Below are 17,813 nucleotides of genomic sequence, written 5' to 3'. Positions count from 1 at the left end.
GTGTGATCACAGGAAAGGCAGGACAATGCAAGTCCAGGGAGACAAGGATAATGTGAGACAGTAGCAGAGAGTCTGCAGGGAGATCACTGTGGTGTCAAGACCAAATGGCTTAGTGTCAGCAGACAAAGCCATACAAAAAAAATATTGGGTCTCTGCTGGCACTTGAGGAGTACTGTAATTCTTGGAGAACAAAACCTACCATACATCATCCAAAATCAATTGATAAGAGATCTTGGAGAGATTAAAAACTGCTCCCTCCCGTTCATTAGTAAAGGTGGCTTCTGTCCAAAGCTGATTGTTGGTGTGGGCCAACGATGATAAATGCTCTCTTACCCACCAAAAAGAAACACTTCCTAATGAGCTATCAGCTTGTGTACATTTTAATTTCCACATTGCTACTGAGGACACACAGGGTTCCCCAGAAGTGACAGTGCTGCTCAGAGGCACGATATCACAAGAAATACTTTATTTTTTTTTTTTTTTTTTTTTTACTGAACCAATCCCATGACCTGATGACTGTGTATTAATAATATTGCAGCGGTGAGCTATTAACTTTTGTTTTCACGTATTGTAGTACTCCTTACAGGAAGGTGTTTGTAAGTGGTATTACCACCTGTGTATTTGTGGGATGTGATTCCAATGAACAGGCACCCACTGCTCCTGTTTACTCATGAGGCAGGTACTGAGCTCAGTACCTTTGAGTGTCAAAACATTTTGTTGTGGGGAAAGCTGCTTCCCAACAGAATGATTCTGCCTGTGCTCCATGGCTTGGTTGTACCCTCTTTGCCCGTGTGTGGCTTAGCCTAAGAAATGTCCTACAGTCCTTGTGCTCCTTTGGGAGGGCAGAGACCAGGATGTCCCATGGAGCAGCCTCAGAGGAGTTGACAAGGACACATGGAGTCTGCCTTTGCTTTCCTCCTGCATCCCTGATGTTTGCAGCTCAGCACTGAGCCAACTCTCAGTCCTGGAAAAGCCTTGCATGTCCCATCCCATCGCAAACCCCACAGCTCTTAAAGAGCATCGGTGACATTTATCCCGTGTCTCTAAATTATTCTCACTAGAGTGGTGCTTGGGCCAATGACAGGGATGCTGCAAAAGGTCACTCGATGGACCTCGATGCTCTATTTTATTTACTTAGTTTATTCAGCTTGCAGTGGAGACAGGACATGCTCAATATGTTGTCCACATAACAGGCAGCCAAGCTCCAGTGCTCAGGACCTCCTTGGATTAGAGCCTTTGTAGGAGGTGTTGGAAGAAATGGAAGGAGTTCAGCATGATTTTTTTGGTATGTCAGAATTTCAAAGGATTTCTGAAATTTAATGAACTCGTTTAATAGGAATAATTGTCTTGAGTACATGTGAGAAAACTTCTGAAATAGCAGAATTAGGCATGCTCCATTTTGTAGCCTTTCAATGACCTCCAGCAAACGTGTGACCCAGATATGAGAGCCTCCTGTCCACTTGCATAAACATGATGTTTTAAAAAGGCAGGGAGGGGGTGGTGAATAAAAGAATTGAGCTCTTAATGGCACATGGACAGAGACATACTGCAATTGCAAAACAAATTCAGGAGCAGATAGAGAATCGCCTCGAGACTCTGCACGCCAAAACTCAGCCGCCTCCTGCGAGACCGAGCTCTGACGGGCGTGGACCTTCGGTCCAAACTGCTCTGGAATTCCCTATGCAGAGTTCCAATTGCAGCAAGGGGCACAGATCTGCTCTAGGCCCGTGAAAATCTCTGCTTTAAAGCCTGAGCAATGTCCAAGCTGCTGTAATGTACAGTACTTTTTGTTTCTTGGTCTTGTTGGAGAATATGTAGGGTTGCAGAGGCAAGGAGGTGGTAGCTGCTCCCTCCAACCCTCCTGCCACTTGCATACCAAGAAAAAGCTGTATTTTTAAAAATCTCACTAATTAACACTCATTTTTAATACATCATTAACTTCCTATCACATGTCTGTCCTGCTCTTTCAGTCCAGAGGAGCTCTGCGGCTGGATTCTGACCACGGACTACTTCGTCCCTACTTGCAGAGAAGGGTGAGTGGCTCTTGATTAGTTTAGACCTACCATTACCATAGTAACCAGCCCTGATTGGCAGGGCTCTGAATTAATATGCACACTTAGGAGAAGTGGATGGGGGTCCTGCCAGGCGTGCCCGTGCCAGCACACATGGGGTAGTGCTGCCACTGCCGGCCCTGCTCATCCCAGGCTGCGGCTCCAGCATCCCACCTATCAAATCCCCACTTCCCGCGTTGTTACGAGTCAGGTTTAATTAAAAGCAGGAACTAGCAAAGTGTGGCTGGGATTTAAAATTATATGCTGTTAGTTATTAACTGCTACAAATTAGGTAGATGTTGTTTCAAGGAGAGCAATTTCCACAGACAGCGCTGGTAAAGCAAGTTGGCGTGGGGGACCGCACAACTTTCCAAAGCAGGGATTGCCAGCTTTCTCAGAAAAGAGCTTTTTTGGCCACTTCTTGGGTTTTATGCATGACTGAGATTTAGCATTGTTCATGCTTGCTTGCAGCAATGATACTTCCCTGTCTATGAAAACTCATTTTTCATTTTAACAATAATTCACGGGCAGGAAAAAACACGTCCCGGTTTCTCTGCGGAGCCAAACGCCGAAACAGAATATTGGGCCAAATTGTGCTCTGATTTTGCAACTTTAAAAAATGCCTTTGCAAGTTAGTGCTGAATTTAGTTCATTCCCCTCAGGCATTTTCCATGCAATAAAAATTGTTTCTTTTTTTTTTTTCCCCCCTTTTTTTTTCTTCTGCCATTTGGGGAAAAGGAAAATTCAAACGAGAGAATGAAGTCAATTGTTAGATTAAAATTATCTGAACTCTTGTTGTTAGAGGAAAACCATAAGGAAGGATCATCTTGCCTGGAAATCTGAATTATCAGCGTGACTAAAGCTGCTGATACAGAATGAGGCATTTTTAGTTGTGGCAGCCAGTCATAAAAAAAAACCCAGAGAAAAATAAAACTTTGAGACTTCAATCCTTCTGTTCAGCAGTTTAAAGGGAGAAACCAGTGAGCTGGTCTGAAGATTTTCCTTCCCCACTACTTTTGCTGCTTCCACAACCCTGCAGGGGAGAAGCAAACAGTCTTTGAGCTGTAATAGGTGTAAAACTAGGCAAATTCAACAAAGTTTTAGTGAGCGAGAACGGAGAGCAGCGTTCACAACATTTTATTTGGCACTCCCTTTATAGGTACTCAGACGGGGAGACTGGGAGTGTGACACACAGAAACAGATTGCTCTGGGCTGGAGAATGGGGAATTTAAGGTACCATGCATAACACGACTTTTACTGGGCTAAAAAATGCAGAGTGGAAACCATGGTCTTTGGCACAAAACAAAAAGAAAGAAAAAACTCCTCAGTACCAAAATCTTTATGTTAATCTGGTAAAAACTATTGCAATATCTATCATTGCTAGCTTTTTAAAAGCCAGTCAGGCTGAAGGCCACAACCTCCACGTATCTTGAGTAGATAAATCAAATTGTTTTCCAAAGTTAACTGATAAATGGCCTGTATGGGTATGTAGATGTATGTTTGGGTGTGTATAAGTATGTATAGGCATGTATATGCTTTTTTGTGAGTGTGAGAAACAAAGTAGTTAGCAAGGGAATGTAAAAGCTTGTTGATGTGTGGCAAAGGAACAGAAATTAAAGAGGCTGGAGGGGAAACAAGCAGCTTCAGCTGTACTGACGCCAATAACTTTTCACGGGGGTGAGTCAAAGCATCAGGATGTCAGACCCTCGTCCTGCCCTTTTGAACTTACTTGTATAGATCACGATGAAATAGAGAAGTGAGAGAAAGATACTCCTGTCCCCGGTGGGGGGAGAGGAAACCGGCCACTCATGCAAATGTTTCAGATGAGAAGCTGAACACACGCCCTGCCCACATCCTCAGGGACAGCCACGACAAGCAACGCCAATATGTTTGGGAGGCAGAAACAGCTACAAAGTAACAAGTATGTGAAGGAGAAGTGGGGCTTCCTCATGCCCACTCTTGTGAAGTGTAAAATAGTAATTTAGCCATTACTTGCAAATGCATTTAAGTGCAATGGTGGTGCTCCTAAATGTGGGTGATAGGAGGTGCAGGAGGAAAAAGCTCCTCTGGGACGGGGGAGCATCCTGGCCAGGCTGGGGCTCAGCTGTCCCCAGCCACAGGCAGCAGTTTGGTGGGTCGTGCTCTGACTCTGGGCACATGGATGGTGTCTCTGCCTGCAAGAACCGACGGTGTCACATCCCTGCTGCCACCGGCGCAGTTTGCGCTGCATTGGCACCAGTTGCCCTGTGGGACAAGGAGATGTTTGTGCTTGGAGTGTTTTGTCCCTGAGAGCTGGCCCTGAACGTCCCCTCCATGCTGGGACGTGACGTGTCAGCAGACCTACTGCTGAGACTGCCAACCCTGCTTTTGGTCTGGCCACGGGGCTTTCCACCGGGCCCCGCATCGCAGGTGTCGGATGTGGAGTGGCCACCACACGCCCCAGTAGCTCTGCAGATGTTTTTGGTGTCTGTCTGCTACTCAAATGGCAGTGGTCGAGGTCCCACCGGGCTCAGGAGACTCTGTGCCTTAACGCTGTGTGGCATCGCATGGCCTTTGGTTTGTTTTCTGAAAGCAAAATGAGAAGTGAGAGGTGGCTGGCACACTCACAGACCTTTCATGAAAAGGTGGCCCCCAGCTTGGTCTCTGGGACAAAGAAACAGAGTAATTTGCAAAACCTAAATTCTCCACCGTGGTAGCACAGGCTGCCTTTTCACTCATCTCAAGAAACAAAGGTAGCAAGTAATGCGCAAAGTTGAATGATACCCAAGCATATTTTGCTCTCTTTGGTTAAAACAAACCACCTCTGAAATCAGATTTCTGCTGAGGCCAAGAGGTGCTGCTTCTCACCTGCTCTTTCTGCTTGATTTCTTGCCCCAGTACCTCAAGGTCCCAGCTGAGACACGAGTGCCACCATGGCAGGAACTGTGCACACCCCACTGAAGAAAAACATTTGCTGTCTCACAGAGATTCAGATTTAAATAGACAATGGTGGAGGGGAAAAAGGAAGTAAAGTGACTCAGGGTTGCTGGGCTGGCAGGTGGCAGATGTGGGACTAGACTCTCCCTCTTCTGCTGTTCTGGTGGCCTCAGGATAAAGCCATAGTGCTCTGTCCTGATGTGCTGAGTGTGTGACCTCCTGGTTTGTGTGGACTTCATGATGGAATTAAGCAAAGAATTGGAGTTTTTATGCATGTGTGCATGGTCAGTGTTGTCCTCAATATTACAATGAGTTATCATTGATTAGAAGTTCAGCTGCATTGAGCTGGCATGGATTGAAAAGCTGGAGGCACCTGTATTTCTAGAAAATGCCTGTATTTCCAGACAGCATCACTCCTGCTCCATGGAGCAGTGGAGGAGATATTTTACATGAGTGGATGTATTATTTAAAAATGTGAAGACCTCTTGTGTTACGTGGAGAGGCACATTTTCAAACAGGGAAACGAGCACAAAATATCCTCTGAAAGCCCCTGGAAGTACGAGTGTCATTAGTATCTCTGCAAAAGTTGCCCTGTCTGCGCTCCTCTCACAGTGCTTTGGTGACAATTTGTGAGTGACACTTCAAGGCTGATTTTAGCAACCCTGATTCTGCCTGCGCTTCCCAGGCCTTATTACCCACGCCTCAGTTGTCCAGAATTTGCTGTTATTTCAAAAAACTGTGTGTCCCAAGAAAAAGTCCTCCTCAGTTCTGTGAGTTAGCCCAGGGTTTGATCATCTGCATCTTTTTTTTAAGTGGCTCCAACAATTTAGATAGTTTGGGGACTTGTAAAACAGTGAGGGGTGGTTGCCCTTTCATGCTCTTTAAATTTTCACCCATGCACGTACTGGCATCGGCATTTATTCTTTACTGTGAATAGTTCAAAGGGAGCGTTGGTCTGAGCTTCCCTGATGGTAAATATTGCATAGCCATAGCTGCTTTTACCCTTAGCAGCACAGAACATTTTCTGCATTATTTTGTTTTATATTCAGCATTTCTTTTCCAGCAGCATTTTGGTAATTTGGGTCCCAAGCCTCACTTTTAACATATTTTAACACTACTAGGTTGCATAACCTTCCGGAAGTAAAAAGCAGTGGGCACGTTACAACTGTTTAGTTTGTTACAAAACCCCTTCATGATCCTCATTGCTTCCCAGATCTTTTGGGAAAGTTCCTGAACCGCAGGTATAAGTATTTTGGTGAAACTCCATCACACAGGTCGGTGTTCACCCAAACCTCTGCTGCTGCTGGGGATGATGGACAACAAAGTAAAATACTACATTCAAATGCTGAGAGGTAGAAACGTCCTTTCGGGAAGAAATATTCAAACCAGGTGCGCAAACAGGAGGAAAAGTGGAGCGGGGCAGGAGTCAGGGAGCAGCAGCCTGTCCCTTGCAAGAGAAAGCAGCAAATAACGAGTTGGTTATAGGAGAGATAAAAGAAAAGCTGACCTCTGCGATAAGCATGGAGGTGGTGGAACGGTGAAGCAAGGAGGCAATTATCGCAACTCTCCGGGATGAAGTGGGTACAAGAGCTAACGTGGCTGAGCAGTGAATTTCAGCAGCAGCAGAAAAAAAAAAAATGGATCGTGCACAGCTGCAGGGGTTACTGCTGGAGACTGTATCAGAAAGAAGAAAAATGGATATTGCCTGCAGAGGGACTCGGCACTTTATTGGGCTTCCAGGAGAAGTCGGCTCCAGCGTACGCAGGAATTTCTGAGGAGATGATTTTCCGGCTACTTTAGATTCACTGCAAACAGGTTTCAAGTGATAAAATTCTTTGGGGGATATGGGTTATAATGAATGATCCATTTTAGAAGAGGAAACAAATAGTGGGATGTTGCAATGTTTTAGCAGTGAGAAAGCCATTGTTTCCAGATTTGTATTAATGATACGGGGTAGAAGGAGAATGGTGAGATGACAGCGTTTGTAAATGAGGGAAGTGATCAAAGATCAGCGGTAGTCCCAGGAGGAAGGGTGAGAGCAGTCGGAAAATACTAAATTTCAGCTCCGATTCTCACATATCCCTTAGGATATTTTATAAATTTATTTTTTCCCCGAAGAGTTTGCTGGGCACCTCAGCTGGAGACAGTGCATTAAGCCTCCATACCTCTGTTATGTGGCCAGCAGTTAATGCAGCTTCAGCTGCTAATATGGGTGAGCCTGGAGTCAGGAGAGCCTGAGACCTGTGAGCGACGGCCACCTGACATTATTCCAGGATTCCTGTCACGAGCACAGCTCTCGCCACGTGAACCAGCCTGGATATTACTCACAACTTGTAAGAACAAAGTATAGTATTTGAACTGCATTTTCCAAACACAGCCACAGGTACTGTGCTTTGAAAGGAAAAATTTCCTGTCAGGAGGCATTTATATGAGGCATCAGGAAAAAAAAATTGTCTGCTCTGGAGATATAGATCTGTAGGCAAAAAGATGCAAAGTAGGAAATCCCAAAACACACAAAAAATTATGTTGCTCAACTAACATAATATTTCTTGCATGATAATAATTATAAACAGATGCACCATTTGATGATTTACAGATTTGTTTCTCTTCTTTACTTAGTTCAGCTAAAATTTACAAAGTATTTCCCTTCATTTGTGGAATAATTGACTTGTTCTTATGACATCCCCAGGCTTATGATCCAAAGCTGAGTGCGATCTTTCAGTCGAAGCCGGATGTCTCTGTGAAACATGCACTGGGATTTCATCGCATCTTACTGGGTTTGGTACAAAAATTACTGTTGGATGTATTCACCTGGGCTGTGCAGAAAATGATGCCAGATGAGTGGAGGGATGACTTGCACCCATTACATGCACTGAAACAAGGAACCCGGTGGCTCTCCCCTTTACACAGTGTCTGTAGGGATGTCAAAACCAGAAGTTTTGGAGATACAAATGTTTCAAAGAACTGCATGTCAGGGAACAGCATGAGAAGGCATTCCATTCCCAGAGCTGTGAAGGTCAAAACCCAGAAATTTTGAAGAGACAAATGTTTTCAAGAACTGCATGTCAAGGAACAGCACAAGAAGTCTTTCCATTTCCAAAGCTGCGCAGGCTCTTTGGAGAGACCTGCTCTGCTGTGACTATTGGTCAGAGTCCCCACACTTCCTTTCCTTCACCTGCTCCCACCACCACCCCATCTTCTCCATTTAAAGATAATTTCTGCTGTTGATGTGTTCTTTAGGTGAATTTGCTGACTTGTTTTGCCAGGCTGTTTGATACAGTGGGATGCCTTGGCACAACATCAGCTTTGCCACAGCTGGGCTTTGCCACTGGGTTCCTCCCCAAGCAAAGCCCTTGTGTGTTTTTTTCAGCCCCTGACATCTGTAATGTTTTCCTCTAGTTCATGTGAGGATGCACACGTGCTCCCAACTCTCTGTCCTCTCCATCAGCCTTTCCGTGTTCTCCTTGCAAGAGCATGGACCTGGAGGAAGGCTCTCTGGTACCATGGAGTGAGCAACCTGTCTCACCTCTGAAGGCACAGGTAGCTGCCACACTTCTCAGGAGTTCATGTGACACAAAATCCCTGTCTGTTAATACTGATCCACCTTCTGCCTGCAGTTGCAGTCCTTGTCAGACGTCGTTTCAAGCATTATCCTCGGCAATACTGTCTCGTTCAGCTCAGCCTCTTCTCCCCAGTGACTATGCACTGTGGTTTCCCATCTTTATCAGAATGGGCAGCTTTGTACTTAAAACCTGTCTTTGTTTTTGCTGCTTTGTGTTTTGTTGGGCATTTTTTTGGTGGGGAAATTGTTTTCCCCCTGGACCACGCTCCTTCATGCTGCCAGTTTGGTCTGTGCCTCCTCGCTGCCTGGTTTTCCCAAGGAGCTGGTCCCTCTTGTGTGTTTCGAAAGTTTGCAAAAAATATTCACTGGGAATCAGATACTAAGATATTAAATAGAGTTAGAAGAGAAGATATTAGTGGCATAATCCCTTTTATTATATTCCCTACAGATCTTAAGTATAAATAGTTCCAGTGTTGTACAAGTGCTACCTTAAATCATTCAATCACTCTCTATAGGATGCAGCTCACTCAACAGCAAAGCTTTGTCCTGTTTCCAACCTCTCCTCAACAGGCAACACATGATTGATCCATCATATTCTCTGTTTTCTCTTGTGCTTCCATTTTCCATCCTTCTTGGCCTTGTACTTTTTCCCCAGCAGGGCAACTGGTAGGTAACCAGTATCTCACTGTGATTATTTGACTCCATTAATTTAGTCTTTGCCTGTAATCAGGTGCAAATGCAACCACTTACAGAGTGTCAAGAGATTTTTTTGCATGGGTGACACACCATGGATGATTGGGGCCAGGCTCCCTTGGGCATCTTGTCTGGGACTTCTGTCAGCAAAGTTACACCAGGGAAGGGTTTGGCACATGCTGTAAAAACTAAACCTTGACCCAGCCATGAGCAAATGAGAGCGAGACAGCTGTTTGAAATGCCTGATGGTGAATTCAGATTAAACCATTTCAGTATTGACTGAAATACTTAATTTTATCAGCACTGGCTACTATGAACGTATTTTCTTCTCAGTTACAAGCGGTGGGATTACCCAGCTCAGAGGTCACTAAGTGGACTCTCCCTCCTTAGCTCCTCTCTGAGGACAGGGCTGGGAGAAAGGGTGATCCTTCACATGGGTCATCATCCCTGTGTCCTCACGCCTCTGCCCTTGAACACCAGGGAAAGATGAACCAGATTGCAACTGGCTGGTGATCTGGTTTTCAACCCAGTGGTTCTGGCCGGAGGATGTTGGACTGTGTGGCCAGAAGCCAGTTAGCTGCCAGCAAAGTATTTGCACGATAACACATGTAACATCTTTTGGCTGACAAAGTGCATTATATGTCTGTCCCTGTGCCCAGGAGAATGCAGAGCATTGCTTCGATTCACTATGTTACATATATCTCTATCTCTATCTATATAGATATCTCTCTCTCTCTCTCTATATATATATCTGTATCAAAAAATGTAAACTCCTTGTGGTGGTGATGTTCTCCAAGCTATTGTCCCAGACAAAGCCAGTGCCCCCGGGATCTGTCTTGAGAAGGGGAAGGCACTCCGTCTCAACTACTGCTGCCTGATCAACTTGCTGACACCAGAGTCCCTAAAAAATTGGCTTAGCAGCGGGCAATATCCGAGCCAAAAACTGGCAGATCAGCAGCTGCTGGAAGCAGACACTCCTTCGCAAGTTCTGGTCCTCTCTGGTGTCACCCAAGCTGCTTTCCTGACTTTGTAGCAACGGCTTTTTGTTAATTAGGTCACGCGTGGCCCTGTGTGCGAAGTGCTATGCGCTCCAGCAGGAGCAGTGTTTTGTGCCGGTGTGTCTTTTCACTCTGTTAAGTCTCGCATTTTCTTTGCTCTCCAGGTTATGCTGACACGGAAGGAGGGACTTGGAGAGGGGAGATTAACCTTTCGCTGGCCACGATTCGTTCCCTCTTATCGCGGAGGATTCGGCAACCCACCCCCCTCCCACCCAGCCTATCTTTCTGAATTGCTGAAAGCATAATGCTCCCATATGAGAGATAAGTAAGTGAGCTCTCTTTCTTTTCCGTAGGGATGAACTATAGTGTATGCAGATTATTAGGGGAAGAAAATAATATCAGAGAAAGGTGGCTTTCTTAAAAGGCATCGGTAGCATTAGTGTCATGTGTGAAGCACCCATTTGTGACAACTGTACAGACCTTTCAATGGAAAATTGTGCTGTGCTACCTTTTAAAGTATGAAATGCTAATTTTGGATTTGCAGTTTTTGAACTGGAGGGCTGCATTTTGCATGGAATTTTGTTTAATTTCCCAGTGAAAAAAGGCATTTGAAACACAACTGCCTACAGCCAACTGTCAACAAAAATCAACTGTAATAACACGCGGCCTGTCACTGATTTATGTGGTGATGTGGTAATCTTCTCAATTTAGCTGGATATTTCTTCTTCATACCAAATAGCTGAAAGTCTTGCTAGACATTTATGAATATCGGGAGGTACTATTAGGATGATAATGGGGCAAGATTAAAGAGGTGTTCACCAGTTCAAAGTGCCAGTTAAAGAGACAGGGAATCGAGAGGTGTAGATATATATGGCCCATTGGTATAAGTGAACTTTGTATTCTCAGAGTTGCTTAAGATTTGGGAGACGGCATATTGAGATCCATCTGCCATGAGAGCATCTTTCTAAAGGGAGACTGGGGGAAGCAGCTCCACACATTTCCCCCCCCCCCCTAAAAAATATGCTTTTCTTTAGCAGGGGGTGAGTTGAAAATCTTAGGTATCGAAACTGGAGCAAACGATTTATGGGTGATGCTTTGGCAAGCAGGGTGCTGGGAATTTTCCCACCTTTTCTCCGAAGGTTTGAGCCTTAGACATGGTCATTTTGCAGCAGGCTGTGTCTCAGCCAGGACTGAAGAGTGAGATACCACGCTCTGCATATTACAGCTAAGAAAAGTAATTGGCCTCTCATAAAGAGCTAGAACTAATGCAGACAAAACGATACTGCAAGACTTGAGCTGCAAATAAAGAGACAAGTTTGTGTTTTACAAAAATGTATAATTTACCAGGCATTTCATTATGCTGTATAAAAAGGCAAAAATGATAATTGAAAATAAATGCGGCTGCCTAGCTACAGTATATGCTGCCAGCGTTACTGGAAATAGAAGTGCTTTCTTGCTGAAGAGAGTTAAAATTTTCATACAACTTCTGTCTGCAGACTTGTGTAATGTATCTTGTTAAATTTGTTTCAGTTTGGGTATTTGTTAGAGAGAAGCAGGCAAAATGTGAGGCTCTGTCTGTGTATTTATACATCAAGGGGGTTGTACAATTCTATTAATTATTAGCAGCATCTTCTGCAGATGCACACATCTGTGGGCTCTGAGAGAGGATTCATGTTGCTAAGTTTGTTTAAGAGTGGGCAAAGCACATTGGTTGCCTTCAAGGTTGCCAAAGATATTTCATTGTAAGCTTCTGTCTTACAGGGAATGTGGTTACAAATGTAAATATACCAAAGTAACTTCGTTAGGTCATTTTTCCCCTGAAGCAAAGGGAACCTTGACCTGCCATTTTATTTTGGCAGCATACAAAGGTGGGGCTACTTGGGGATGCTGAGAATTACTGGAGGGGGAGAAGACAGGTCTGGGAATTGTCATTGCTTCTGCTCTGACAGCTTCTTTCAAGAGGAAGTTGCCACAAACACGGCGTCCATCTGTGTCCTAATGCAGCAGTCCTGGTGCTTTGCACACCCAACACAGGAAAACCTCTCCCGAGAGAGTTTTGGGGGAAAAGCCCTCTCCTGGATTAAGATTTTTTTCCTCCAAGCTCTTCAATTTCTCAGCAGAGAGCTGCAAATGGCTCCAGGTTCACTTCACAGTGTGTGCTCGTGCCCTGCAGCAGCAAAAGGCTGGGCAAGTCACCCAAGGTATGAGTGAAACTACTGAGTTTCCATTAGCTGTGGGATTAAGCTGAAAAAGAAAAAAGTAAGAGGCCTTCCCTTGACCAAAGGAGACTTGACATCACCAAGGTGGCTTTAGAGATCAGGGAGGTGGGGTGAGAGAAACAGCAAATGAAATGGGTTGCTGTTGGGATTCCCATTCCCCAGTTCCCCCACCAGGATGGCAACACAGTGGGGCAGAGTACTGGGAAATGAGCTATTCAGAAGAAGGGTCATACTTTCACATATTTGTTTAGATACATTGTTTAAAATTATAATTTTTCCTTCTTTTTCTCCATTTGGGCTCTTTTTTATCTATAGGCTCGGCTGGGCCGCATTGTTCAGACAGTCGTGGTTGTGTTTGGATGGGTCAGGCCCTGTGAATTCACTTGGCCTTGAAGCAAAAACTCATCACGAATAATGAAAGAAAGGAAAATAATGCTCGAGACAGAATGACTTCAAAAATGATTAATATCTATTCTTTCCCTCATAATTTGCCTCCAGACTTTTCCCTTTTCAAAATAGCTTGCCATTAGCAGTTGAACTTTCAGTAGTCAGTACTTTGATGGAACTGGTGCTCTGAAGCCAAAGGGAACATTATTATTATTATTATTATTATTATTATTATTATTTTATGAAACCAAGGTTCGTTTTGAGAAGTTCAAAGCCCTAGATGAATATGGAAAGGGCCAAGTCCTGCCCTCAACCACATCCAACTTGTTCAAATTGGCCACTTGAAACACAGTAATGTTTGCCAGAGAGATACTGAAATTCTTGAGACTGTAGATGTGTAAACACCAGCATCAGTTCCCATCCAATAACCACTGACAGAAGAGCTGGTCCTGTGCAGAGCAGCACCGAGGGGATTTGCAATTATGAAGGAATGGGATATATCAGGGATGCAACTGACTGCCACTAAGTAGCTCAGCAACTCTCAGGGGCCTCCACTCAGGCTCCCAACGCCTCGTCTCAGGCAGGAGATTTTCTTTCTTCAAAGGCTTTTATTAAAAACCAGTTCAGGTAAATGCTGACAATAAGCAAGCAAACCTGTTGAGCCCCGAGTCCACAACTTGCCAGGCAACAGGATGCTTCTCCGTGACATTTAGGAGAGCTAACAGCTGAAGAAAATATTGCATGTTTTACCCTTTCTACTTAAAATAACACCAAAAAAAAGTGCTGCTCTTGCAATTACATTTAGGGCCATTTTCAGCAGGCTGTCTCCACCTCTGTCCCTGGAATCTTCCAGCTACCTCCTGTTAAAGAAAATTTTTTCATTAGTGCCCTAGCCAGGACTTTTACCTAGAGCAGCTTTATCTACCCCAGAAGGAGATCCACACCAGAAATTAGGGTCAGCTGAGTCAGGGCTCCTGGCAGGTGTGGAGTGATTACAGCCAATGAGCTAAAGGGAGTTAATTAATTTATCCCAAACACCTGTGGAGCTGTTTCCACCATAGTTTGAGCTTCAGTTTGCTCCTGGTGCAGGCAGCTTTACTGTGTGCTGCTCCACGTTCCCTCAGAGCAGTTCCATCCAGCCACATGGATCTCCTTGTCCTGGGCCATCCTGAGCTTCATGTAAGTCTTTCTGTTATTCTTAAAGTCTTACAGCATTGCAGTGTGGCAGAGCTTCAGGGGTTTTTGAGGTGATAAACAGAGAAAGTTTGATGATTGTTGGGCCTGAAGTTGCTCCTTTCTATGGCAGTTGCAAGGTGGAGTAGCTGCTTGATGTGAAAAATGATGATTTTGTCTTTCTCTGGTGAGATCTTGATTATTTTTCCTTTAATTTTTTTTAAACCCTCCTCTCTCTGTATTTATCCCCCATTCCATAATTCTGCTCTGTTGGCATGTTTAACCTTTAGACACCTGTATGCATGTATTGCCTCTCTTGTGAGCATTTGCCCTAGCTGATCATCCGGAGAGAGCAGCAAGATTTTATGGGAATTGGTACTTCTTAAGTCAGACTTCTTTGATTTTCTGTCAAAATAGCGGATGATGATTTTGTTTGTAATGGTCAGGTGTGCCAGTTCTGTGAGCATTATGGTCTTTGCAGTACATGAAGTCAGAATTGTTACAGGCTTTAGTCAGGCATTGCTCCTGTTGAGTCTGCGGATTTTACCCCTGGTTAAAACGGGGATTGCCCCAAGCTTCCACTTCATCCTTTCCCTGGTCTCCAAGGAGGGTTGGGAGAACAAAAGGTGCATCTTTATTTTCCACTGCCAGAGTTTCAGAGAACCTCGTCAGTGTTAACAAGGCACAGCTGGCCCTCGTTTAAACCCTCAGGGGTAAAGGGTGGCAGTGAAGTCCCGAGAAGCTACCAGAACCTTCCGGGCCCTTCCAATCAGGCTCTGGATTAATTAATCATCTCCACCTGTGCCAGAGGTGGAAGAAAGCATTTCAATGTCTGCCAGGGGATAAAACTCCTTTTGCTGCCCACTGAAAGCGTGGCAACCTCAGCTTAAATGGCTTGAACCTGTGTCAGGTGCTCCATTTTGGGGACTTTAAGGCTCAGGGGAGCAAGGCTTACGTGACAAACTCCACTGATTTCAGGGGTGGAGCAGGCTGAGTTTTAAGACATAAAAATGCACTTGTGTATTACCTGCCGAGATAATTGAATGTATAGGCCTGTTCCCAATAGGTACACCTGTGTTGCCTCCCTGGCATGCATAAGTATTCCCTACATGCCTGTGTGTTCTCTGCAAGCTACACTACACATTAATAAGACAATCCATATATTGCATTAGGACATATCGTATGCAGACAATGCTCCAGGTACTGATTTTTTTTTTTTTTTTTGTGTGTAAATCCTGAAATATGGCTGATATGGTCCACTGCAAAATGAACCTATATTGGAAATGGCAAAATTGTAATGTAAAATATACTGGGGTCAGTGGGGTGTGATGTTTTTTGCATACATTTTTTCTCCCTTGACCCATGCCATTCTCCTGCATATCGGGGGAAAAAAAGCTTCATCTCGCACAGAAATGTGATGTCCTTTACTGCCAGAGGCTGTTGCTGTTTTAAATGAGGAAAAAGCACAATGCATGAAGAAGGAAAATTAAAGCATATTCATTTTGGAAATTAGATACGGTGTCAGGAGACTCTCTGGAAATAGCAGGGTTTGAATGGAGCACCAGACTACAAGACAGTTCACTGAACTTTTGACCACTATTTATACTATGGGAGCTTTTGAAATGGGAAGACAGCGAAGTATTTTATAGCTGTTTAATAGTGGATTGTGGTTTTTACTAGACATTTATCTTCCCTCTGAGTGTATATAAGATAAGTAAACATTATGTGGTGTAATTGCGTTATGTTGGGAGCGCTTTAATTTAGGGTTGGTTTATGTTCCCTGTTTGTGGTACGTCTCATCCCCAGCAGCAGAGCCGCCCACTGCTGTTGAGGGGGTGCAGTTACCACCTGAATGCCTGACTCCATCCCAGGATCTAACGTGCAACTGAGGCCGCTCCTGGGATCTAAGGGATGCTTTTGCTGTTTGTGTTGGGCCAAAATTTAAGTCTAAGGCAGCAGTGGCTGTGGCCCTGGACTGTTTGGAAAGCTCAAGTAACTTCTAGCTCCGGGCCTGACTTAATTTCTCTCGTGTTTCTGTGGGGGTGAAACTCATTTTAACCTCCTGTATGGCTTCTGTCCCTCTTTAGCATTCCAAGTACGCCGAGCAATATACTCTTCCAGGGTTGGCAGTGGTCTGATTACAATTGTAATGATGCATCACCAGGCAGACATGCATGAATGGAACACTGTTTGCAAAACCAAAAATGTGTTTGGGGTATTTTTAGGTCCTATTAACTTGACCTGTTGTTCAGGGAAATAACATGGAAAGATCAGAATTTTGGCGTCATCTGAGAAAGTGTGGTCTCGGTGTAGTCGAGACTCTTTTTCCCTTCTCCCTTTTCTTTCCATCTACATAAATTTAGCTTCAGGTGGCATGGGGAATGTTGCACCATGGCTCTGGATCTTACAGGGACCAGTCATCAGAGAGGAAAGTACTCTGTAGAAGGAGCTGCCACCATCAAACCAACTATCTGCTGTAGCTGAGGACTCAAATGGAGTCGTGCTGTACTGTAATAGATGCACATGGTGCTATTTTCCTTTTCTTATTCCTCTTGGAGAGAATTATAAAATGGATCTGTTATTGTTTAATACTGAGAAGCAAGCCATAAAGCCTTTTTTCCTTTTTTAATATGATATTAGGGAAAGTCTAAGCTGATGGGCACCTGTTGTGTAGTCCCTTTGTCTTTTGTCAGTTAGCCTTTCATATAGTTTAGCCTATGTGGGAAGGAAAAAAAAGATTTTTCCTTCTGCCATGGAAGATGCTTTTCTTCCTTGGACCAGAAGCTCCTCTCCTATCACTAGCCAGTAACAACCCTTCTGTTCATCCTTATGTCAAAGCCACACTACTGAGCTAATAGAGATCGCTGACAATTAGAGATGAGCTGAAATGATTTGGCAAACTCCGGGTGCTTGTGAACCTGAGGGTGTTCTCGGATCCCTTGGAGCCTGCCGGGTGCATTGCCAGCCGTGCGCTTCCCACGTCCCCCGTCCTAATGGGGAGAGCAGTTGGGAAGTGGAGTCCAGCTGGGCCCGGAGGTTGGAGGAGAAGGAGAGGGGGAGTCTATCAAGATACATCTCCTCCCTGCTGAGAGATGTATCTCTTCCCTGCTTCCCTTCTTGGCTGCTCTCTGTTGCTTCTTCTTGCCAAGATGTCCCAGGCACTGTCAGGTTTCTTCTCCCTGTGGGAGATGGATGTGACAAGATCCCAGGAGGGCTCTCTGTCTTTTGCCTGTGAGTAGCTAGATGGGCCATAGCTGGAGAGACAGTGTCACTGGAACAGACAAGAGACAGTGCATAGGATAATGTTTTAAAAGGAATGTGAATTCCCTATCAGTGTACACATCCTCAGCGGTTTGGTTTGTTGCCTCCTTTTTGTAATGGTTATTCATTTTACTTTATTTTTCTCTAGACTTCTGAAGTATTTCTTTCTGGTTGCTTTCCAGTCACCCAAGACAATATCATTAAATATCACAAGATCCTATTTGTGCTAAAACTTTATAGGACAAGTAGTAATTGCAGATGTTTTCCTTACTTTTTATTCAGTGTGAGACTGCTTGAATGTAACAACTCGAAGCAATACCTCAAGTAACCATTGGTAAAAAAGCAAATCTACATTAGCATACCCCAAAAAACGTCTCAAAATTAAGAGTATGTCATGGGATGGTCTTTCATGGGAAAAGTGTTTGGCTGATGGCTGAGCTGTGACCAGCAGCTTGGCATCAGTAGCATGATTTCCACCTTGAAAAACTGAGTTTACCTTTTATGCTCATTCAGTCCCGAGTAGTTATTTGTGGTAGTGTGGAGAGAAGCTGCT

At 44.4% G+C, this 17,813-nt stretch overlaps 1 long non-coding RNA gene across 1 annotated transcript in view; it reads left to right on the top strand.

The window, feature by feature from the left end:
- The first annotated feature begins 1,968 nt into the window (after positions 1–1,968).
- The window catches only part of LOC116783784, a 147,869-nt gene continuing 132,024 nt past the window's right edge, over positions 1,969–17,813 (top strand). The window contains exons 1-2 of the long non-coding RNA XR_004355831.1: positions 1,969–2,033; positions 10,385–10,545. This is a non-coding gene — a long non-coding RNA (uncharacterized LOC116783784). The remainder of the gene's footprint in view (positions 2,034–10,384; positions 10,546–17,813) is intronic.

Source organism: Chiroxiphia lanceolata, chromosome 3 (genome assembly GCF_009829145.1).
Source record: "Chiroxiphia lanceolata isolate bChiLan1 chromosome 3, bChiLan1.pri, whole genome shotgun sequence".
Lineage (NCBI taxonomy): Eukaryota > Metazoa > Chordata > Aves > Passeriformes > Pipridae > Chiroxiphia > Chiroxiphia lanceolata.
The sequence above is the reverse complement of the archived record's forward strand: the minus strand, read 5'-3'. Positions and strand labels throughout refer to the sequence as shown.